We start from the raw sequence: 18640 nt of genomic DNA on the forward strand, positions 1-18640 counted from the left end.
GGTCCTTAGTGATGGATGCCGCCTTCTTGAGGCACCGCCTCTTGAAGATGTCCTCGATGGTGGGGAGGGTTGTGCCCGTGATGGAGCTGGCTGAGTCTACAACCCTCTGCAGCCTCTTGCGATCCTGCACATTGGAGCCTCCGTACCAGTCAGAATGCTCTCCACTGTACATCCGTAGAAATTTGTAAGTCTTTGGTGACGTACCAAATCTCCTCAAACTCCTAACGAAGTTGAGCTGCTGGCGTGCCTTCTTCGTGATTGCATCAATGTGTTGGGCCCAGCATAGATCCTCTAAGATGTTGGTACCCAGGAACTTGAAGCTGCTCATCATTTCCACTGCTGACCCCTCAAGGAGGACTGGTGTGTGTTCTCCCAACTTCCTCTTCCTGCTGGTTCAACATGAAGGAGAACTAATTCATCAGTTAAGGGAGGAAAGTAGAAAGTAATCAGGAGGAGGTTGGCTTGTTTGTGTTTGGCCGATGCTATAGCACTTCATGGACTCTGTGGAGTTGAAGTTGAGGACTCCAAAGGCCAGTCCCTTTCACTTGTATTCTACTGCCCTGCCACCACTGGGTGGTTCTGCCCTTCCTGTGGGACAAGACATACCCAGAGGTTGTAATGGAGGAGCCTGGCACATTGTTTTGTAAGGTATGATTCTATGATTACAATGTCAGGCTGTTGCTTGATTAGCCTGTGGACAACTCTCTCAATTGAGACACAAGTTGCCAGGTGGATAGGAAAGGTTTAGAGGGATATGGGCCAAACACAGGCAAGTGGGACTAGCTCAAGTGGAGAACTTGGTCGGCAATGGATGATTTGGGCCAAAGAGCCTGGTTCTGTGCTGTATATCTTTATGACTCCTGTTTCTGCTCTAGTTTGTGACTTCTCCTTCCTGGAGTCCAAGCCACTCACCTGGCAGCTGACTGGATAAATCCATTCTGAATGCCCGTACAATGAGAGAATGCTCAGCTCCAAACCGTGAAGTTCTGACCCAGCATGGCTCGACCCGAGCCAAGCCCAGTGGTTTGTCTTTATTTCGTACCCAACACAGCTTGTATCATTGGGTCCCATCATGCTTGCCTCAGGTAGCCATCCTCCAATGGAAATAGTCTGGTAACCCGAGGCCCCATCTAAAATCACTTTAAACCTCTGCCCTCTTTTAGATTAGTTTTAGATTCCCTTTTTCTGGGAATAATCTGATCTCTGAAGTTTATTACTTTGGAGTACTTAGAGTGCTGTGTCCAGTTCTAGTCGCCTCATTATAGGAAGGATGTGGAAGCGTTGGAAAAGGTGCAGAGGAGATTTACCAGGATGCTGCCTGGTTTAGAGAGTATGGATTATGAGGAGAGACTAAGGGAGCTAGGGCTTTACTCATTGGAGAGAAGGAGGATGAGGGGAGACATGATAGAGGTGTACAAGATATTGAGAGGAATAGATAGAGTGGACAGCCAGCGCCTCTTTCTCAGGGCACCAATGCTCAATACAAGAGGACATGGCTTTAAAGTAATGGGTGGGAAGTTCAAGGGAGATATCAGAGTAAAGTTTTTACTCAGAGAGTGGTTGGGGCATGGAATGCACTGCTTGGGGTGGTGGTGGAGGCAGGTACATTGGTCAAATTCAAGAGATTACTAGATAAGCATATGGAGGAATTTAAAATAGAGGGATATGTGGGAGGAAGGGGTTAGATAGTCTTAGGCGAGGTTTAAAAGTTGGCACAACATTGTGGGCTGAAGGGCCTGTATTGTGCTGTACTGTTCTATGTTCTATGGTGAGAAATAAAGCATCTGATTTGCAGACAGAAGCTCCCACCAATAGCAGAAAAGGAAATGTGTCCTTTGGTTGAGAGATTATTAATGACCAGGACACCAGGGAGATTGCCTTCAAACTAAGCCCTGTAACCTATTCTCTCTCTCTCTCTCTCTCCACATGCCCATCAACTACCCCCGTGTTCTTCTACCACTCACCTACACTTGGGGTAATTTACTGTAACCAATTAACCTACCAACCAACATCCACGGGGAGAATGTACGAATTCCACACAGACAGCGGCGGAGGTCAGGATCGAACCCGGGTCGCTGGAGCTGTGAGGCAGCGACCTCTGATAGCTGTGCCACTGTGCTGAGTTGACTAAGGTGGTTGGGCTAAGGGCTCTTGTCCTTTGGACTGTGATAATTGGTCTCAACCAGCCTTGGGTGATGAGCTCCATGAGTGCGCTTAATAACCTAGCACAGACCAGAGAATTCTACCAAGCAAGAGCCAACAGATTCATAGGAAGGAAAGCATGTCAAGTTGTAAAGCTGCAGAACTGCAATGAACAAAGCAACTGCTTCAGTGAATGAATGGCATTTTTCTGTTGTATTGGCTGCGTCTCCTGTTTTCCCCAGTGTTAGGACCTTGATGGTTATTTGCAGGGATAACGACAGTGGTTATTTTTAGCAATTGGCAGATTATTTCCTGTTGGAGTATGAAGAGGAAGCACAAAAGCAGATGAAACAGTGCCAGTACCATATCTGGCAGATGTGAATGGAATGTTGTCAACATTGATGCATGAACTGTTTCTGAATTCTTTTGAGTCATGAGGGACGGGTCAACAGTTCCAATGCTCAGAGAACTTGTTTCTGATTCCTATCCAACACCACTCTCCAGTCACAGAGTCATAGAACTATACAGCACGGAAACAGTCCCTTCAGCCCAACTGGTCCATAATTTCCCATCCAAGCTAGTCCTATTTGCCAGTGTTTGGCCCATAACCTTCTAAACCTTTTCAATCCATGTACCTGTCCGACTGTCTTTTAAAGTTATTTTATTGATAGAATGCAGACCTGGGCTGAGAAGTGGCAGATGGAGTTCAACCCAGATCAGTGTGAAGTGATACACAAAGGGAGATTGAATTTGAAGGCAGAATAGAAGGTTAATGGCAGGACTCTTAGCAGTGTGGAGGAACAGAGAGATCTTGAAGTCCACATCCATAAATCCCTCAAGGTTGCTGCATAAGTTGATAGGGTTGTTAAGAAGCCGTATGGTGTGCTGGCCTTCATTAGTCAGGGTATTGAGTTCAAGAACCATGAGGTAATGTTGCAGCTCTGGTTAGACCACACTTGGAATATTGTGTTCAGTTCTGGTTGCCTCATTATAGAAAGGATGTGGAAGCTTTAGAGATAGTGCAGAGGAGATTTACCAGGATGTTGACTGGATTGGAGGGCATGTCTTAGAGGATAGGTTGAGTGAGCTAGGGCTTTTCTCTTTGGAGAGAAGGTGGATGAGAGATGACTTGATAGAGGTGTACAAGATGATAAGAGGCATAGACTGAGTGGACAGTCAGAGACTTTTTCCCAGGCTAACACGAGGGGACATACTTTTAAGGTGATTGGAGGAAGGTATAAGGGGGATGTCAGGGGTGAATTTTTTACACAGAGAATGGTGGGCGCGTGGAAAGCACTGCCGGCAGAGGTTGTGGGGGCAGATACATTAGGGACATTTAAGAGACTCTTAAATAGACACATGAATGATAGAGAAATGGAGGGCTATGTGGGAGGAAAGGGTTAAGATAGATCTTAGAGCAGGATAAAATGTCGGCACAACATTGTGGGCTGAAGGGCCTGTGCTGTGCTGTAATGTTCTACAGTTGTTAATGTACCTGCCTCAGCCACTTCCTCTGGCAGCTCATACCACATAAATGCCATCGTTTGTGTAAAATAAAAGTTGCCCCTGAAGTTCCTATTAATTCTTTCCCCTCTCACCTTCAACCTATGCCCTCTAGTTCTTGATTCTCCAACCCTGGGAAAAAGACTGAATGCATTCACCCTCTCTATGTGCCTCATGAATTTATACACCTCTATAAGATCACCCCTCAGTGTCCTGAGCTCTAAGGAATAAAGTCCTAGCCTCTCCAACCTCTCCCTATAACTCAGCCCATTCAGTGGACGCAATAGGATACAGCTCACATTTGTGGTTTATTTCCCAGCTTTACAGTCTGCATTCAAGCACCCAAGGGCTTGGCAGTGGGGATCTGAATTTGCCTCTAGCTACATGCTCCCTCCCTGCTTCTGTAGACTTGGGTTCTTCTGAAACCTCCTCCCATGTGCTAACCTGCAGTGTCTCATTCTGTCTGTCTGTCTCATTCTCATTTGGGCTGTCTGCTTGTTGACCTATTTTACTTCCCATTTAAACTTTTAAAATTCAAAGTCAAAGTCGAGTTTGTTGTCATATGCACAAGCATATGGAGTGTTAGCCTTCATTAGTCGGGGTATTGAGTTCAAGAGCCGCGAGGTGATGTTGCAGCTGTAAAGAACTCTGGTTAGACCACACTTGCAGTATTGTGTTCAGTTCTGGTTGCCTCATTATATGAAGGATGTGGAAGCTTTATAGAGGGTGCAGAGGGGATTTACCAGGATGTTTCCTGGATCGGAGTGCATATCTATTGAGGATAGGTTGAGCGAGCTAGGGCTTTTCTCTTTGGAGAGAAGGAGGATTAGAGGTGACTTGACAGAGGTGAACAAGATGACAAGAGGCATAGATCGAGTGGACAGTCAGAAACTTTTCCCCAGGGTGAATATGGCTAACATGAGGGGGCATAATTTTAAGGTGATCTGAGGAAGGTCTGAGGGATATCAGGGGTAAGTTTTTTACACAGCGAGTGGTGGGTGCGTGGAACGCACTGCCTGCAGAAGTTGTGGGGGCAGAAACATTAGGGGCATTTAAGAGACTCTTAGATAGACACATGAATGATAGAGAAATGGAGGGCTATGTGGGAGGGAAGGATTAGAAGGGCCTGTACTGTGCTGTAATGTTCTATGTTCTAAGTCCATGTGTGCACAGGTGCAATGAAAAACTTACTTGCAGCGGCATCACAGGCACATAGCATCAGATAAGCAGCATTTTCAAGAAAAACATAAACTATAAACAACTTTTTTACAAGAAAGAACACATTTAGGACAAAAAGAACAAAGTCCCTTTTAGTGCAAAGCGATCAAAGTGGTCTCAGTGTTGCTAAACTGTTGTGATTAGGGTTTTGCTGGTTGGTTCACATCCTTGTTTCCAAATCTCTTCACTGTTTTGGCCCTTCCCTTCAATCCGATCTCCTACAAGTGTCTGACATCCCACATACTTCAAATTCTGACCCCACTTGCAAGCTTAATGGCTCCACCATTCGTACCAATGGCTCCAACTTGGCTACCAAAGCTCCAAGGTCTAAAATTCCTCCTAAACCCCTCTCCCCCTCTACCTCTCCCCACTTCTAACATGCTCATTCAACCTCCCCCTTCAGCCAAGCATTTGGTCATTGTCTTTCTGTACCTGTGTGGCTTGTGTCATTTCTTTTTTCTGTAACAGTTTTCTTAAATGTCTTGGGACGTTTCATTGGTGTGGACCTTCTGTTAACCAGCAAACAACCCAAGCCCAAGTGTCCTGCACTTCTGCCTCCTTATCTGGGTAAAAGCCAGCAGGTCTGAGTAAAGAGGTTGCTTTTTAGTTGATAGGCCTGGTCCTGTGTGTGAGAACAGCTCTCTCAATGGACTTTGTTATTTTTTGTTCTAGTTGTGTCTTTCTTGTAAAAATTGTGTTTAATTTGTGTTTTTTCTTGTGACAGCTGCTCATATGATGCTATGTGCCTGTGATGCTGCTGCAAGTAAGTTTTTCGTTGCACTTGTGCACACATGGACTTGTGCAGATGACAATAAACTCGACTTTGACTTTGATAAAGAGAAGTATGATCAGTAAGTTAGCAGATGACTGAGGGTTGTTCATAACGTGGAAGGTAGTCTTAGGCTACAGGGTGATATCGATGTGTTCACTGAGAAATGGCAGATGGAGTTTAATCCTGTTAAATGTGAGGTGATGCATTTTGGGAGTGCTAATGACGTTCTCCTTTGAGTTTGCATGTTCTCCCTGTGACCGTGTGGGTCTCCTCTGGGTGCTCTCATCTCCTACCACATCCCAAAGATGCGCAGGTCAGTAAGTTAATTGGCCACTGTAAGTTGTCCCTGGTCAAAGTCAAAGTCGGGTTTATTGTCACATGCACAAGTACATGTGTGCACAGGTGCAATGAAAAACTTACTTGCAGCAGCATCACAGGCACATAGCATCAGATAAGCAGCATTCACAAGAAAAACATAAATTGTACAAAATTATACAAGAAAGTACACAATTACAACAAAAAGAAACAAAGTCCGTTGTAGTGCAAAGTGGTCATAGTGTTTCTATACTGAGGTAGTGATTAGGGTTGTGCCGGTTGGTTCAAGAACTGAATGGTTGAACAGAAGTAGCTATTCTTGAACCTGCTGGTGTACCCCCTTTGCTGATGGTAGCTGCAAGAAGATGGATGGTGGGGATCCTTGATGATGGATGTTGCCTTCTTGAAGCAGCGTCTCCTGTAGATACTATCGATGGTGGGGAGGGATGTCCCCGTGATATATTGGGCAGAGTCCACTACTCTCTGCAGCTTCTTACATTCCTGTGCATTCGAATTGCCATACCAGACCATGATGCAACTAGTCAGGATACTTTCAACAATACATCTGTAGAAGTTTGTTGGTGTTTGGTGACATGCTGAACCTCCTTAACCTTCTAAGAAAGTAAAGGTACTGGTGCGCCTTCCTTGTGACGTGTAGATGTATGGTAGAATCTGGGGCGAGAATAAAATGGGTTCTAGGGTGTAATGAGGAGCAGAGGGACCTTGGTGTGACAGTACAGGAGGCTGCAGACTGATGGGCCGGTGTGGGGTGGGGAATTAAAGAAGCAGACAACGGGAAGCTCAGGGTCACTCCTGTAGACCGAACACATGCGCTCCACAAAGCGTTCACCCAACCTACGTTTGGTTTCTCCAGCGTAGAGGAGTACACTGTGAACATTGAATGCAATACACTGGATTGCAAGAAGTGCAAGGAATCACTACTTCACTTGGAAAGACTGTTTGGGTCTCTGGATGTGGGAAGGGAAGAGGTGAAAGGACTGATGTGGTGTTGGCTGTGGTTTCAAGGGAAAGTGGTGTAGAAGGGAGATGGTTGGTGGGAACGGAAGGGAGGACCAGGGAGTCGCAAAGGGAATGGTCCCTGGGAAGTACTGGAAGGAAAGATGTGGCTGGAATCTCGGTGGCAGAAATTGCGGAAAATGATCAGTTGGTCTGTCAGTCCAGGTGAAGGGTCTTGACCCGAAACATCGACAGTCCACTTCCCTCCACAGATGCTGCCTGACCCGCTGAGTTCCTCCTCCTTTTGTGCGTTGCTGTTGATTGCGTAGGCTGGTAGTCTGGAAGGTAAGGGTCAGGGGAACCTTTCTATAAAGGACATTTGCCAGTATCTCCTTCACTAGCCTTAAGAAACTGCAGCACAAGAGACCCTCTGCACACCACTGTTGATAGTACAGCACTGAAATATCGGCATGCATCAGTCTCTGGAGTGGGACTCGAACTCACAACCTTTATCAGAAAGGAGCCACTTAGCTGAAGATGATACCTTAGCTAAATGAAAAGGCACCTTGTGCTAAATAATATCTTTGGTTGTCTTGGTGACATTGATGCTTATGGTTGTGAGGAACCGGCATGGGTGCATTGTATTCATGCACAAGGTGTGGGTGTTGTTCACAAAGCCAGCATTTAATTCTCATTCCTAATTATTGACAAGCTTCTTTTTAACTTCTCAGTTGAGCAGTATAGAGTTCCTTGCATGCGCTGCTGGTGGCTACTGTAAGTTGAATGACAGTCATCAGGTGTAAGGTGATATACGCAGCTACTGAAAGCTGACACCAAGCAGATAGATCTTTGAAATATTTCCTTACCACATAAACAAGGGATGTCGTTCTAGTTTGCTGCCTGTCGCAACTGTTTTGATAAGCCCCTTACTTCCCCAACACCCAAAACTGGAAGCACTCTGACATTCTCCTTTGAGTTTGCACATTCTCCCTGTGGATGCCTGGCTTTCCTCTGGTTGCTCCAGTTTTTTCTGAAAGTCGTGCAGATTGGAGGGTTAATTGGCTGCTGTAAATTGTCCCTAGTGAGTAGATGTGTGGTAGAGTCTGGGTGAGTTGAGGAGAATGTGTGGAGAATAAAATGGGTTAGGGTAGGATTAGTGTAAAATTGGGTGGTTGATGTTCAGCAGAACTGAGTAGTTTATTGTCATGCGCACAAGTACGGTGAGGTACAGGTACAATGAAAAACTTGCAGCAGCATCACAGGCACAGAGGTTCAGACAACGCATAGAATATAAATTACACATAAATTATACATAAAATTATAAGATCTCTTTATTAGTCACATATATGTTGAAACACACAGTGAAATACACCTTTTGCGTAGCGTGTTCTGGGGGACAGCTCGCAAGTGTCGCCACGTTTCCAGCACCAACATAGCATGCCCACGACTTCCTAACCCGTATGTCTTTGGAATGTGGGAGGAAACCGGAGCACCCGGAGGAAACCCACGCAGACACAGGGAGAACGTACAAACTCCTTACAGACAGTGGCCGGAATTGAACCCGGCTAGCTGGTGCTGTAATAACATTGCGCTAACTGCTACATTACTGGGCCTGTCCTACAAACCATACCATGCCTGTCTACCATACAGTCAGAAGAAAAACCTGCAAAAGGAAGACCTCAGTGCAACAAAAAGCAAAGACACAATTGAAGACGAGTCCATGGCAGTGCCAGAGGTGGTCCATAGTGTCCCGTTGCTGAGGTAGGGTTAGGGTTGAGCAGATCAGTTCATGAACTTGATGCTTGTAGGAAAGTAGCTGTTCCTGGACCTGGTGGTGTGGGACTTCAGGCTTCTGTACCTCCTGCCCAATGGTAGCAGTGAGAAGATGGCATGGCCCGGATGGTGGGGATCCTTGATTCACAGATCCATACTGTACCTCTCTATGACTTTGAGTCTAGGAACACAGCCCTGTGCATAGACTGAGAGGTGTAAACCAAAGTATGGTCCCTTTTTACTTTAGTTGACTATTTGGAGAATCCCAGCAAAATTTGTCACCCACATTAACACAAGGTCTGGACATTACCTTGGGCCGAGCCATCTTTACTGCAGAGTACACATGTATGATGTTGTCTTCAGTGTGTCTTTTTGGCGTACTGAATGCAAGGCTATTAGAAGGCCAGCTTACTTATGGCATCACGGAAGGAGATCATTCAGCCCATTGGGTCCATGATAGTTTCCCACAGAGAAATCCCATCAGTTCCATTGCCCTTACCACTTACCGTCAGACCCACCAACTCCACTTTGATTCTTTTGCCATTAACCTACAAGAAGAAAGTATTTCACAGCAACCTACCATCGTGTCCCTGAGACGTGGGAGGAAACCAGAGCACCTGGGAAAAACCCATGCAGTCATAGGCAGAACACAAAAACTCGACAAAGACTGCACCGGTGGTCATCAGGATTGAGCCTAGGTCACTGAAGCTGTGAGGCAGCAGAATTAGTGGCTGTGTTGCTCTGGAGAGAGGTATCTTTGGAGTTACAATCAGAGGCCTTCTCAAATGATTCTACCCAACCTCTCCCAGTCCAATAACCTACTGTCCCCTCTCTGGTTTCTATCCAATAATTAAGTGGTTTTTGTTTTTGAAAAAAGATTTTGAACACGTACAGCTCCCAAGAGTGCATGGTGGTAGATTGGGAAGTGTTGACGTTCAAAGAGATTTGGGTTATCTTTCTACACCAGTCACTAAAAGCAAATATACCAGTGAAGCAACCCGTCATAGAGTTGTACAGCATGGAAACAGGCCCTTCGGCCCAACTCGTCCATACTGACCAAGCTAACTAAGTTAGACCCATTTTTCCTGCATTTTATCCCTATCCCTCTAAACCTTTTTCTACCCATGAATCTGTCAAATTGTACCTGCCTCCACTACTTCCTCTGGTGGCTTGTTCCATGTACCCACCACCCTCTGTGTGGAAAAAGTTGCCTCTCCGATCCCTTCTTAATCTTTCCCCTCTCACTTTAAACCTATGCCCTCCTGGGGAAAGCAGTGTGACTTTTTGCCTTACTTGTGCTCCTCATGAATTCTTAAGCCTCCATAAGGTCACCCTCAGCCTCCTACACTCCAGGGGAGCTGAAGTGGTCTGACAGAGGTTTATAGTCAAGAAAGTAAATGGTATGTTGACCTTCATAACAAGAGAACTGGAATACAGGAACAAAGATGTTTTGCTGCAGTTGTACAGGTGAGCCCACACTTGGGAGTATTGTGTGCTGTTTTGGTCTCCTTAACTAAGAAAGTTGCCATTAGAGAGTTCACCAGACTTGTTACTGGAATGATGAGATAAGAATAAGTCAACCATTCCTTAGAGCTTAGAAGAAGAGGAAGAGGGGATCCAGTAATTGGTTTATTATTGTCACATGTACTGAGATACAGTGAAAAGCTTTTGTTTGCGTGCCATCCAGACAGATCATTTCATACACAAGCACATCGGGGTAGTAGAGAAAAAAATAGAATACAGAATATAGTGTTACAGTTACAGAGAAAGTGCAGCACAGGCAGACAAATAAAATGTAAAGGAACTTCAATCTGGAACAGCATTTAGCTATTAAACAGTCCTGATGCAGGGTTTTGACCCGAAACATCGACAATCCCTTTCCTCCTACAGATGCTGCTCAACCCTCTGAGTTCCTCCAGCAGATTGTTTGTTGCTCCAGATTCTAGTCTCTGGTATCTCCATTTAGCCATTAATTAACCCCCCGTCCATTCTGTGAGACAGCAGTTGGTTTGTAGCCTAAATTCCCCTTGTCGTTAATCCTTTTGCCCCTATCAATCTCATGTTTAAAATTAATTATGGAAGCAGCATCAATTGCCCCATGTCTTTCTAACGTCACTCCTGGATCCCCCTCACCTCACTTCCAAAACCCTGGTTCTAATGACAGAAGCACCATTGATTGCCCGATGTCCAAGAAAGTTCCAAATTCCTTCCACCCTCTGCATGTAAAAGTCTTTCCCAAAACCCTGACTCTAAATCTTAGATCCTGCTCCCGACCTGTGGAAATAGTTTACCCCCAACCTGCCCGCATTGTTCCCCTTGACACCATCTCAATCAATTCGCTCCGATCTACCTAATCCCACGGAACACAGCCCAGACTTGTAGAACCACTCCTGCAGTTGGGAGTCCCTCGGGATCGTTCTGGTAAATCTCCACTGGACTCTCTCCAAGGCCAGCATGTCCTTCCTTACCCTGGTGCTCAGACTGGCTGCAGTGTGGTCTGACCAGGACATTGTACAGCTCTGATGGAGTTCCCAGCCTCTCAAAATCCAGTGCCCCGGGTCTAAAGTCCTTGTGGGATACCACATCATGTTCTGCCAGTTTTATAGCTGCCCATTGTCTCTCCCCCTCTCCTTCTCTCTCTACCCCCCTCTCCTTCTCTCTCTACCCCCCTCTCCTTCTCTCTCTACCCCCCTCTCCTTCTCTCTCTACCCCCCTCTCCTACTCTCTCTACCCCCCTCCTTCTCTCTCTACCCCCCTCTCCTTCTCTCCCTACCCCCCTCTTCTCCCCCAACCCCAATCTTCTCTCCCAATCCCACTCTTCTCTCCCTACCCCCTCTCCTCCCCTACCCCCCTCTTCTCTCCCAACTCCCCTCTTCTCTCCCAACTCCCCTCTCCTCTCCCAACCCCCCTCTCCTCTCCCAACCCCCTCTCTCCCTCTCCCTCTCCCCTTCTCCCCCCCTCTCCCCCTTGTCTCCTTCTCCCCCCCTCCCCCCCTTCCCCTCTTCCCCCCCTTCCCCTCTTCCCCCCCTTCCCCTCTTCCCCCCCTTCCCCTCTTCCCCCCCTTCCCCTCTTCCCCCCCTTCCCCTCTTCCCCCTCTCCCCCTCTCCCCCTCTCCTCCTCTCCATCTCACTCTCCCTCTCACTCTCCCAGCCAATTTTGGTTTGTTCACAGTGAATACTATCATTTGGGATGGGGATGTTCTTGGAGCCTACTCCTCCTGTTAGCTGTTTAATTGTCCCTGCCAACCTTGTGGGATTATTCATTGCTTTCTGAATCTATCCATGATATTACAATCTATGTTTATGCCTTGCCCTTCCCTCCCCTACCCTTTCAAGGTTTCTCTGTTCCACACTTGCCATTCTAGAAAGTTCCCTCTTCTATTCCCTGGGTGGCCTGTTACCCATATTAAAAAATCTGTCACAGTTTTTTCCCCATTTATGCACTCTAATAACAAGTCCCTGTAAGTTGATGTTTCCACACACTCGGCCTGCAGTTCAGTCTATCTTTGTGTCATTGACAACACAATGGCTTTCCAGTCCATCATTTGTAATTGTTTACGAGTTTGATGAAAGAGATGTGATTGGTCATTGTGGGCACTGGACCTTGGTACAAGTGACAATAACAAACCAATGCCAATACCAATGTCATGAGTCACATCCTGAAAATTTAATAACAGCCCTCTCTCTCCCTGTTTCTCACCCCTCCCTGTCTCTCTCTCCCCCCCTCCCTGTCTCTCTCTCTCTTTCTTTCTTTTTCAATCTTTTTATTAGTTTTCAAATTAATACAGATTAATATATAACATCAATGTTTGTACATGCAATGCAAAGAGATCAGGAGAACAATCATGGCATGGATAATCATAAAGAACAATAAAATATTAAAAAAAATCTGTAGATCCCACGATCTCTTAGTAAATGAATATAATATAAAAGAAAGGAAAGAAAAAGATTTATTATATAAATTAAAAAAAACCCAAATCAATAAGAAAAATTATAAACAATATATCAAACCAAACAGAAAAATTTCGAAAAAAAACAAATAAAAAGAAAAAAAAAGACTGGACTGAAATTTCTCAGTAGAAATAGAGCAATATTATGTCGTCAACTCCGTTCCTCTAAATTGGAAAGTTATTGAAAGGGGATCTATAGCATGTGAAAATATTGAATAAATGGACTCCAAACTTCCTCAAATTTAAGCGAAGGATCAACAGTACCACTCCTAATTTTTTCCAAGTTTAAACATGATATAGTTTGAGAGAACCATTGAAAAGTAGTAGGGGGTATTAGATCCTTCCATTTAAGCAAAATGGATTGTTTGGCCATTAATGTAACAAAGGCAATCATATGGTTAGCGGAGGCAGATAGATGGCCAGGCTCTATCCTTGGTAATCCAAAGATTGCAGTGATAGGGTGAGGTTGTAAATCAATCTTCAATGCATTTGAGATAATGTTAAAAATGTCTTTCCAGTATTTTTCCAAAAGAGGACAGGACCAAAACATATGAGTCAAAGAAGCCACATTCAATTTACATCTGTCACATATAGGATTTATATGGTGATAAAAACGAACTAACTTATCTTTTGACATATGGGTCCTGTGAACTACCTTAAACTGTATCAAAGAGTGTCTGGCACACATTAAAGATGTATCTTTCTCTCTCTCTCCCTCCCTCTCCCTGTCTCTCTCTCTCTCTCTCTTCCCCCTGTCTCTTTCTCTCCCCGCTCTCTCTCTCCCTCCCTCTCTCCCACCCTCTCCCTGTGCTCATGGTGACTCGTCTTTAGCCCCCATGTGTCGGGCCCTGCCATGAGTAGGGCTGGGGATGCTCCTCCTGTTAGCCATTCAATTGTACACCACCACTTGTGACTGGATGTGGCAGGACCGCAGAGCTTTGATCTTCTTGATGTGGGATCACTGAGAGCCTCCCCCATGCTGCTTTTGCTGTTTAGCACATGGATTTGCTTGTAACGATGTTTGGACAATGGATCTTTAATCACTGGCAACTCCGAAACTACAAGAGAAGGGAGGTTTTGCTTGAACTGTGTAAGGCTGCTGTTAGATTGAGGTTGAGACACAGGAGACTGCAGATGCTGGAATCTGGAGCAACAAACAATCTGCTGGAGGAACTCAGTGGGTCGAGCAGCATCTGTCGGGGGGGAAGGAATTGCTGACATCTCAGATTAAAAAAAAAGGATATGATTGCACTAGCGAGGGTTTCAGGAAGGTTTCCGAGGATGTTATCAGGAGACTGAGGAGAAGATATCTTTATTAGTCACATGTACATCGAAACACAGTTCTGCTAATTCTCCTGTTCTGCTAATTTCTCTGCTTGTAGAGGAACCTTGGAAAGTTGGCAACACGGCTGGAATGTTCCGATCTCGTCCCTGGATCTATAAGGACTTGGCACTTCCTCCCCCCCAATCCACCCCCTGACTCCACCTGTCTGAAACGACTCTGAGTGTTCATTTTTAAGGTCAGCAGTGAAAAACCGTTGTTCTTTCTCTTTAAACAAAATGACTACCACTTCAGAATCAGGTTCATTATCATTGGTATTGGTTTATTATTGTCACGTACCAAGGTACAGTGGAAAATTGTCTTGCATACCGCTCGTACAGGTCAATTCATTACACAGTGCAGTTACATCGGGTTAGTACAGAGTGCATTGATGTAGTACAGGTAAAAACAATGACAGTACAAAGTGTCACAACTACAGAGAAAGTGCAGTGCAGGTAGATAATAAGGTGCAAGGTCATAACGAGATAGATTGTGAGGTCAAGAGTCCATCTTATCGTATAAGGAAACCGTTCAATAGTCTTATCACAGTGGAATAGAAACTGTCCTTGAGCCTGGTGGTACGTGCCCTCAGGCTCCTGTATCTTGGAGATGAGAGAAGAGAGGATGACCAGGTGGGTGCTGGCTGCTTCACCAAGACAGCAAGAGGTATAGACAGAGTCCATGGAGGAGGGTCTAGTTTCTGTGATGTGCTGGACTGTGTCCACAACTGTCTGCAGTTTCTTGCAGTCCTGGGCAGAGCAGTTGCCGTACCAAGTGATGCATCCGGATAGGATGCTTTCTTTGGTGCATTGATAAGAGTTGGTGAGTGTCAAAGGGGACATGCCAAATACTTTAGCCTCCTGAGGAAGTAGAGGCACTGGCGAACTTTCTTGGCCATGGAGTTTATGTGGTTGGACCAGGACAGGCTGTTGGTGATGTTCAATCCCAGGAACTGAAGCTCTCAACCCTCTCAACCTCAGCACCATTGATGTAGACAGGTGCATGTACACCGCCCCCTTTCCTGAAGCCAATGACCAGCTCTTTTGTTTTGTTGACATTGAGGGCAAGGTTGTTGTCATGACACCATGTCACTAAACTCTCTATCTCCTTCCTATCACTGATTTATATGATGATAAATTTGTTGTTCTGAAGCAATAGTAGAGTGCAAAGAAAAAAATTACTATAAATTACAAAAATAAATAAATAGTGCAAAAAAAAGGAATAACGAGGTGATGTTCATGGACCGTTCAGAAATCTGATGGCGGAGGGGGAAGAAGCTGTTCCTGAATCATTGAGTGTGGGTCTTCAGTCTCCTGTACCTCCTCCCCGATGATAGTAACGAGAAGAGGGCATGTCCCAGATGGTGAGGGTCCTTAGTGATGGATGCTGCCTTCTTGAGGCACCGCCTCTTGACGATGTCCTCGATGGTGGGGAGGGTTGTGCCTGTGATGGAGCTGGCTGAGTCCACAACCCTCTGCAGCCTCTTGCGATCCTGTACATTGGGGACTCCATACCAGGTGGTGATGCAAACACATCAGCAGCTGCTTTAAGAAAAGTTTGGGATTTGCGTATCGCATCGGTCTTGCCGCTACACCATTCCAGTGTAGGAACCGGAAGAGTGTTTGATGTGATTTCTGATACAACTTCCTTTGGCAGTTTGGAACTTGGTACAAGTGGAAATATTTACAGTTTCACTGCATGCTGAATTCATTGCCCTGGCAATTACAGTAGATTGGGCTGCAGATTTCACTGTTAGATAATATTTTAAGGGCCATCCTGACTAATTTTAATCCTTTTTCAAGCAATTCAGCTTCTTCTTCACTTGTTGCCCATCGCTGCCTGCAGCATGCCTGTGGCCTCTTTACTGCAAGGGCCACTTTGAACAAGGACTTCTGAGCTCATGAGATGTACCTTGCTGTTTTGCAGCAAACAATCTGCAGCTGGAGGAACTCAGCAGGTCGAGCAGCATCTGTAGGGGAGGGGAAAGGAATTGTTGACATTTTGGGTCAAAACCCTGCATCAGGACCACAGGAATATCAACAATTCCCTTTCCTCCCCCCCCCCCCACCCCACCAAAGATGCTGCTCGATACACTGAGTTCCTCTAGCAGTTTGATTACTGCTCCAGACTCTCTTTAGCCATCGTGCGTTGCTCCAGATTCCAGCATCTGCAGTCTCTTGTGTCCCTGTCTGGCTGTTTGCATTGACGTGGTGTGAATTCACAACACACTTTTATATCGGGCTTGTTGCAAGATGTGAGCGATGAGGGCAAGGCGGAAATTAACCCCCATCGCTTGTTGCCCATTTGAAGCTCATAGATTCGTACAACATGGAAGCAGATATGATAGAGGTGCTTAAGAGGCTCTCAGATCAGCACATGAATATGCAGGAATGGAAGGATATGGACCTTTTGCAGGCAGAAGGGATGAGGTGTCATTAGCTTAATTAGTTCGGGATAGACATGGTGGGCTGAAGGGTCCAACCATGTAGCCACCACGGCCAAGAAAGCTCACCAGTGCCTCTACTTCCTCAGGAGGCTAAAGCGTGGCGACACTTGCGGGCTGCCCCCAGAACACTCTATGCAAAGGATGCATTTCACTGTGTGTTTCGGGGTACATGTGACTAATTAATCCCTACACAATGTCCATATCCGTCCACTCACTGCACATTCATGTGCCTATCTAAGAGCCTCTTAAATATCTCTATCGTATCTGCCTCTACCACCACCCCTGGCAGCGGATTCCTGGCCTGCACATCTCCCTCGGGCAGGTACAGTAGTGTAGCAGTTAGCGTAACGCTATTACAGTGCCAGTGATCCAGGTTCAATTCTGGCCGCTGTCTGTAAGGAGTTTGTACGTTCTCCCTGTGACTGCGTGGGTTTCCTCCGGGTGCTCTGGTTTCCTCCCACATTCCAAAGACATACCAATTCCATGTGACTAATAAAGTGTTCTGGGGGCAGCCCCCAAGTGTCGCCACACTTCCGGTGCCAACGTAGCATGCCCACAACTTCCAAGTCAGGATGGTATGTGACATGGAGGGAATCTGTGGGGAATGGTGCGAGACTATTGTCTATTGACTACAACTCTGCCTTCAATACTATAATTCCAAGCAAACTCATCACCAAACTCCGAGACCTGGGACTCAACACCTCCCTTTGCAACTGGATCCTTGACTTCCTGACCAACAGACCGCAATCAGGGAGGATAGGCAGCAATACCTCCAGCATGATTATCTTATCTTAATTTACCCCTCTCACCTTTAACCCCTTTAAATGCATGTCCTCTAGAATTGGACGTTTCTACCCTGGGGAAAATGTGATGACCAGATTTTGGTTGCGGGATGAAAATTGCCTCATTGTCTCACAATAGGAGTGAGATGGAGAGAAATTTCTTCACTGTCTCGAGTGGACCTTGTCAGAAACTTTACTATAGTTATGTAAGCCACATCTACCGCTCTGTCTCCTTCAATTTTCTTAGCCACCTTCTCAAGAAACTCAGTCACAAAACCATGCTGACTCCTCCCAATCAGTCCCTGCCGTTCCAAGTGAACATAAATCCTGTCCCTCAGAACCTCCTCCAACAACTTCCCTACCACTGATGTAAGGCTCACTCACCTGCAGTTTCCAGGATTATCCCTACCGCTCTTTTCGAACAAGGGGACAACATTAGCTATCCTCCAGTTTTCTGTTACCTCAACTGTGGCTAACGAAGATGCAAAAATATCAGTCAGAGCCCCAGCAATCTCCTCCCTTGTTTTGCTTACATCCTGGGGTAGGTCCCATCAGGTCCTGGGGATTTGTCTAAGATAATGTGTTCCAATATTTCTTGCACTTCTTTCCTGATACAGACGTGGTCCAGAAAAAAGAACATACAACATCAAGATCAGATCTCTTTATTAGTCACATGTACATTGAAACACACAGTGAAATGCATCTTTCTGCGTAGAGTGTTCTGGGGGCAGCCTGCAAGTGTCGCCACGCTTCCGGTGCCAACATAGCATGCCCACAACTTCCTAACCCGTACATCTTTGGAATGTGGGAGGAAACCGGAGCACCCGGAGGAAACCCACGCAGACACGGGGAGAACGTACAAACTCCTAACAGACAGCGGCAGGAATTGAACCCGGATCACTGGCGCTGTAATAGCATTACGCTAACCGCTACACTACTGTACCGTACCGTACATTACAGCACAGTACAAGCCCTTCAGCCCACAATATTGTGCCGATGTTTTACCCTGCTCTAAGATCTATCTAACCCTTCCCTCCCACATAGCCCTCCATTTCTCTATCATTTATCTGCCTATCTAAGAGTCTCATAAATGTCCCCAGTATATCTGCCCCAGCGTACTTCTCCCTTACGTCATTCAGTATAAGGGTCAAGAAGTCATGTTGCAGTTGTATAAAACTTTGGTTGGGCTGCACCTGGAGTATTGTGTGCAGTTCTGGTCACCCTATTACAGGCAGGATATGAAGAGGGTGCAGAAGAGGTTCAGCCGGATGCTGCCTGGATTCGAGGGTAGGAGAGGTTGGACAAACTTGGGTTGTTTCCTCTGGAGCATCGGAAGTTGAGGGAAGACCTGGAATTTATAAAACTATGAGAGGCATAGATTGGGTAGATAGTCAATCTTTTTCCCAGGGTAGAGATGTCAAATACCAGAGGGAATAACTCCAAGGTGAGAGGGTGAAAGTTT

General features: G+C 45.9%; 1 protein-coding gene across 5 annotated transcripts in view; it reads left to right on the forward strand.

Moving 5' to 3' along the window:
• ttll7 (tubulin tyrosine ligase-like family, member 7) overlaps positions 1–18640 on the forward strand; it is a 215743-nt gene that overhangs the window by 31986 nt on the left and 165117 nt on the right. Inside the window, exon 2 of one of the 5 annotated variants that reach the window (XM_052010663.1) lies at positions 14012–14149. The exons of 3 other annotated variants lie outside the window; for them this stretch is intronic. The gene's annotated coding sequence lies outside the window, so the exon portion shown is untranslated. Of the gene's footprint in view, positions 1–7230; positions 7253–14011; positions 14150–18640 lie in introns of those variants that run through there. One more of the 5 variants, XM_052010666.1, reaches the window with a different exon arrangement.

Source organism: Pristis pectinata, chromosome 3 (assembly GCF_009764475.1).
Source record: "Pristis pectinata isolate sPriPec2 chromosome 3, sPriPec2.1.pri, whole genome shotgun sequence".
Taxonomy (NCBI): domain Eukaryota; kingdom Metazoa; phylum Chordata; class Chondrichthyes; order Rhinopristiformes; family Pristidae; genus Pristis; species Pristis pectinata.